This window comes from Trachemys scripta, chromosome 4, assembly GCF_013100865.1.
Source record: "Trachemys scripta elegans isolate TJP31775 chromosome 4, CAS_Tse_1.0, whole genome shotgun sequence".
NCBI classification, from domain to species: Eukaryota; Metazoa; Chordata; order Testudines; family Emydidae; genus Trachemys; species Trachemys scripta.
The window spans coordinates 83,510,349-83,516,679 of record NC_048301.1 but is presented as its reverse complement, the minus strand read 5'-3'; the positions used below and the strand labels follow the sequence as shown (position 1 = coordinate 83,516,679).

The following is a 6,331-nucleotide window of genomic DNA, read 5'->3' as shown; positions in this document are numbered from 1 at the left end:
ACCTATATTTAAGGAGTTTGCTGATTTCAGTCTGATTTCAGTTTTATTTTTAAAGCCTGAATCATACTTCACTTTACTCCAGTTTCAGCTCAAGTGTCCCCTCAATGAATTTATTTGTGATTTATAAAACTGCATTTAGAAATGTTTTCTGGGTGTAATCTGAAGAGATGCATTGTTCTCCACCTTACTCACAACTGGTGTTAGGGGGAAAAAATCCAAGGCTTTTGTCAGAAGTTATTTTCAGCCTACTGATAGCAGTAGCATTGCTCCCTTCCCTTCCCCCTCTGTCCGTTTCCCTCCCCTCCCTTCTTATAGAGCCAACACTGGTGACCACTTAAGCATATTTAAAGAGTGCAGGAGCCCTCCAGTTCAGATTCTTCATCAAGCCAAAGAAGACAAGATAACCTAGTCCGGTAGGTATTGTCACAAAGGGTTCTGGTGGGTCTATTTGCTGATAGGGACCTACGGAATACATTTTTCTCTGCTGGGGATTATTTGTGGCCTACTGCTTTACTGAAAGGAATTTATAGGTATAGTGCAGAAGTGTGAGCTCTGTGGGGCTGACAGCTGTACTGGAGTCCATAGGAGTTTATTGACATAGTGGCGTTTAGTAGTTTAAGAGAACTGAAGATACAGGGTGTCACATTAAAAAGCAATGGAATCATATTTTCCACCAGGCACACTCAACATTTTAATATACAGGCTTAATAAGATAGCAGGACAAAAATGAATGGACTTTACTGGAAATTTCAAAAGACTCCAAACTCAGTTCAGCTGGTAATATTTACTGATTTTACACAATTTTTTAGATAAAAGGATTTTAAATAAAAAAAATCAGTCAGAACAAATATTTTTAAACTCTGGCAACAGCTGTTTATGTGTTGATTTGGAATCAAATTCAACACGTGCCCCCTTGATAAAACACTAAATAACACAGCATAGGTAGAAGATGAAGCAATTCACAAGATGCAGATGTGTCATTCTCTTCTGGAGTTGCTTTAAACATGCACATACAGGCTGTTTGATTAAACCAGCCTGTGGGGAACTCCAAACAGTAGGGGGGAAATAATTCTAGAAATGTGTGTGCATGTTTAAAAATTCAAGTGTAGAATTAAAATAATTTTAGTGAAGCCTGGCTCATCCTGGAAAACAATAATTCTGTGTCCATATGTTGGTAAAACTCTACAATGAGAATTTTGCATAAGGCGTGAAGGACCAGGAACGGCGCCATTATTATGACAAAGATTTATAAGTAGACACTTGTGAACATAAAAGCAACAGCTGATATTGTGGCATTAGTGCTAGAGGAACATACTGCGTAAACCTGATTCATACAGATCACTTGTAATGTAGGGCACTGCTGCCAAGATGCAAGTGAATCAGATGGCTCTGATTTTCTAAAACCAGTTCAAAGTATTTGGTTCTAGTGTCAGTGGCAGGGGAGTTTGTTGGTGTTTTTAAAATATATGTAATGCAATAAAGGGGGTTTTGACAAAACTGTAATATTAGCATGCTAGAAAATGTCAGATCAGTAGGGAGGGGGTCTAATCAAGACTCCTGAGTAATTTTGCCAGCTTTAACTCTGGCTAACTCTTCAACAAGTCCTTTAGGTGATTTTGAAAGAAAAGGCCTAAATGACTGAAAGCCAATGTAACTTGTGCTCTTGCATCTCTTAGGCCATTTTGAAAATCCTACCCTTAGGCGATATGCTTCAGTTTACCATTCTGGAAAATAAGAGATAATAATATTTGCCTATTGCAAAGATGTTGGGAGGCTAAATTAGTTACATTAATTAGTCAATCCTATGTAAGTGCAAAATATTATTCATATTCCATTTGAATGTGTGTGAATATAAAAGTGATTATGAAAGTGACACAATTCTGCCACACTCAGCTATGTGATTTCACTCTGCAAATATGAGTGTTTATTGTGTTGCAGTCTCATTTTGCCGACTAAATTTGGTTTCTGTGAAGGACTTGTTTTAGATTTTGATCAAAATACCTGCACACTTTTTGACATAAAACAGTGTCAATGTGGGACACTGCAGATCCTTAAATGTTCAACACAATTTACTCTAACAGTTGTGGCAGGAGAGAAATAAAATAAAGTGTTTTTTTTTAACTTTCAGGTTTTAGTACAGTATTAATATGTTTAAAAATATTTTTATTAAATAAACAAATGTTGAGAGGCGCTAGGTGTTTATAACAAGAAATACTGTATTATAACTGATAGTTTAAAATATTAAATAAATTAGAAATTGCTACAGAACTAATATTTTGAAGAACAGTAGAGTTCCTAGTAATAATACCTAGCTCTTCTTTAGCACACTTCATCTGAAGCTCTTGAAAGTTAGTCATAAAGGAACAAAAGTATCATTATCCCAATTTTACTGAGGAGAAACTGAGGCACAGGAAGGTTAAGGCCTGGATCCACAAAGGGATTTACGTACTGTGATGCTGAGCATCACAACACCTAACTTAGGCACCTGGGAGATCACAGGAACAACACTGTGATCTACAAAGCCTGAGTTAGGCAGCTAAACTCCCTATACAAAGAATGGTGAGAAATAGGAGTCTGAGGCCTGATCTACATTGAAAATTTACGTTGGTATAGCTACACTTCCCAGATGTGTGGGGAAAAAACCCACACCCTTGAGAGACATAGCTATGCTGATCCAACACACGGAGTAGACAGTGCTAGGTCAATGGAAGAACCCCTTCTGTCAGTGTATGTAGTGTCTACACTGAAGCACTACAGCAGCGCAGCTGTGCCGCTGTAGCATTTTAAGTGTAGACATACCGTTAGACTGTGATCCACAAAAGCCAGCACTCTAGGTGGCTTGATTTCACTAGATATGCCGATGAGAGGGGTGTGTCCTAAGTCCCACACCACTCTCAGAGATAAGCGCCTAAGTGCACCCTCAGGGAGGTACCTATCTCCATGAACTGGAAGGGTGGGGAGGGGGAAGATAGACAGCCTCTGAGCAAACCTACCAGATTGGACCCCTCAGGTCAGATATGTGGCCTAACTTCACACAGAACAGCTGGGTGCAGGGGGCGGCCTGGTTTACTTATAACTTTTAGCCCACTGGCTTTGGTACTCACCTGGGATGTAGAAGACCCCAGGGTTCAAATTCCCCCTCCGCCTGAGGAGGAGAAGGGGTTTGAACAGGGAACTGCCACCTCTCAGGTCAGTGTATACAACGCTACAGAGTGATTCTCTCTAGCCCAATTAATATTTAATCAATGTGGAACAACTTCAAGCAGAGAGATTGAGGGAGCCCCACATCAGAATATCCCATAGCCTAGCGCAGAGGTTTCTAAAGTTTTTTTGCTGCGCCCCCCTTTGGAGATTCATGTCCCATGTGCACCCCCCTTTGTAAGGGGGCAGGAGATAGATACTCATCATGTGGCAGCAGAGGAAGACTTTGCTCCCCGCAGCAGTTGGGCAATCTCAGCTGCCGAGATCAGACTTATTCCCGCCCTCCTCTCCCTCCCCGCATAGGGGAAGCAAACAGGGCCCATGCTGAAGGGCTGGGGTCAGGAGGGGAGTGGAAGGCTGCACCCTGTGAGTAGTGCCCCCCTTGGCTGACAGAGCCCCCTCCTGACTCTTCAGTGTGGCCCTATCTGCTTCCCCTGCAAAGGCTCTGTCTGGCAGGGGAAACTGATGGGCCTCTGCGCCCTGGGGCTGCGCTGAAGGGCTGGAGTCAGGAGGGGGTACCTGCATGGTAAAGGGGTGAGTTACTACTTCTGGTTTGCTGCCTTCCACTCCCTGCTCACAGCCTCCCCAGCAGAGGAGGGTAACTGCTGCTTGATGGTGACTGCAGCTGTAGCAGTTGGGAAGCAAGAGAGGCAGAGAGCCTGGTCCTCACCCAAACAGAGCCACATCCGCTTCCCCTGCCCGACAAAGTCCACTCCTGAACCCCGCCGCTCAGTGCGGTCCTGTCAGGACTTCGCAAGCCCCTAATAATCTTGTCATGCATTCCTCACAGTTTGGAACTTCCAGCCTAGTGGTTCATGGCTCACACTGGGGAGTAAGCAGGAGATAGGCATCTGGACTCCTAGTGGGAGGCAGCAGTGTGCACGCCCACAGGCAGAACCTAGGGAACTTTTACTGCAAAAACAGGCACCTATAGAGTTAGGCAGCAGCTGAGCGGGAGTTTTGTGGATTGTAGTGGCACCCACAAATGGGACTTAAATGCCTAAATCTGGGGAACGGTGAACTGCGGCCACCAGGAGCTGCGCGGGGCCGTGCCTGCCAACGGTCAATATGAACAAAATGTCTTGTGGCCTGCCTTTGGATTACCCCAATGGGCTGTGTATCGAAGGTTGCCGACCCCGATCTAGACATTTCTACTGTGCCTGTCACTGTACTATCCAGTTACCATAATACCTTACATTTCCTGCTCTGCTTATTCACTTCAAAGCTAATGTGCAACAACCCTGGTATTCTGATAGTAGACTTCCATAGTTGGACATCTTATGAGTTAGCCCGATAGTAAAGTGGTATTTGCACTTCAGACAGATATGATCAGGTCTAGACCATCAAATTCATATAGTGGTTACCCTAACCCATTGTGAATCCTGGTCTTAGAGGTGAAATGCTAAAGCCTTAAGTTTCTGGTAGCCCTGTCCAGTGCAGAGATGATATTCTTAGGGCCATATCATGTCATCAATTTTTAATACTGCTCCTTTATGAAATTGCATTGAGCAAGAAGGGAATCCTGACTATGGGTCTGATCCCATGCCCATGGAATTCAACAGAATGACTCCTGATTTCAATAGGTTTTGGATCCTGCCCTAAATCCTCTGGTCCGGCTGCCCTGACATTCTGAGAAGCCCTAAATAAAATGAATCATGTGTTTATGGCTGCATGCCTGACACGTGAAAGTTGTACTTCATATGATAGCAGAGCTCTGATATGGAACAAGGTGGGACACTGAGTGCTAGTTGGCATGTCCAGAACAAGAATGCTACTCCAGCTCAGTGATACTGTACAGAAATGCTCAGGTCTAATGCTGTTGCTGTCCAATGGCAGTTCAGTGGCTCATGTGAAACAAGTATGGTGGTCGCATTACATTCCCTATGGTCACAGAAATCTCTACAAACCACAGAAATCACCACCATGATTGGCAGTCACAGTTGGCTGACCACAGATTTAGTGGACCATAGAGACTAAGTCTGGGCTTTTCAATGGAGTTTAAAAGACTTAGTCATTTAAATATCACCGGAATTTGGGTGCTGGGCTCTAAATCCCTTGGGATCCTTGGAAAATCCCAGCCTAAGAGTTCAATTTTCAAAATCAATTTAGGAGACAAAGTCCTATTTTCAAATGTGCCTAAAACACTTGGGAACTCCTAACGCTTTTGAAAATGGGATGTAGGCTCCTAAGGCACTGAGTCATTTTTGAAAATTGTATCCCAAATTACTAATGCACATTACATGTTTTGATTTCAACTCAGGTTTGAGGCCCATTGGTTGTACAGTAGCACTGAGCTGGAATAGCATTGCCCTGTCATGGCCCATGTCATGGACCTGTTCTGTGAATACACAGACCATGTAAGGGGGAAACATAGCCAGGGTTTAACCTCCTTGAATAAGCAGAACTGAAGGTTTGGAGGCACGCAGGAGTGCACTATTTGCCAACAAGAATTGTCTAAGGCTTATGTGGTTTCAGCTTCCATATCTGCACTGGATACCATGTTTAGGAATGGACTCAAACCTGAGGATGTACAAATCAAGATACAAAATTCACCCAGATAACTGTGGTGAACATTCTTAAAGAGCATTCTGGGAGCCTTAGCAAGAGAGATTCCACCTTTTGAAGATATCATAGTTTGAAATGTGTGGACTCCCTGTATCTCCTGGTTTGAGTCCTAGAAAAGTCAACTCTGTCTTCATGGGAATAATACTACTTTGCATCTGTATAGTGTCTTTAATACAATGACCTCAGTGTGCTTTACAGACACTGACATAGAGGGTTCACTTCCCCCACTGGTGAAACACGTCTTCTTCTGGGGAGTAATGCAGCAGCTGTTTATTGCCTTAGAGCAACGTGACACAATGGTGTAGGACAAGAATATTGCAGTAAAATTTACTGTGTGATATCCATTTGGATTAAACCTGTAAACTGAGTCCTTCTCTGATCTGCCTGGACATGAAAGAGCTTGAGCTAACTTCTGCTACATGGTGCAACTCAACTTCCATGACTTGACTTCAGCAGGGAGAAAGAGCATTGCATTGCATTGCATTCATGTAACTGAGAGCAGACTTTGCTTCTCACACCTATGGTACTCTTGCCAGGATTCAAGATTAAGATAAAATATTTGTTT

The 6,331-nt window shown here is 43.1% G+C and overlaps 1 protein-coding gene across 1 annotated transcript in view; it reads left to right on the top strand.

The window, feature by feature from the left end:
- The first annotated feature begins 309 nt into the window (after window positions 1-309).
- The window catches only part of CSRP3 (cysteine and glycine rich protein 3), a 28,043-nt gene continuing 22,021 nt past the window's right edge, over window positions 310-6,331 (top strand). The window contains exon 1 of the mRNA XM_034769779.1: window positions 310-413. The gene's annotated coding sequence lies outside the window, so the exon portion shown is untranslated. The remainder of the gene's footprint in view (window positions 414-6,331) is intronic.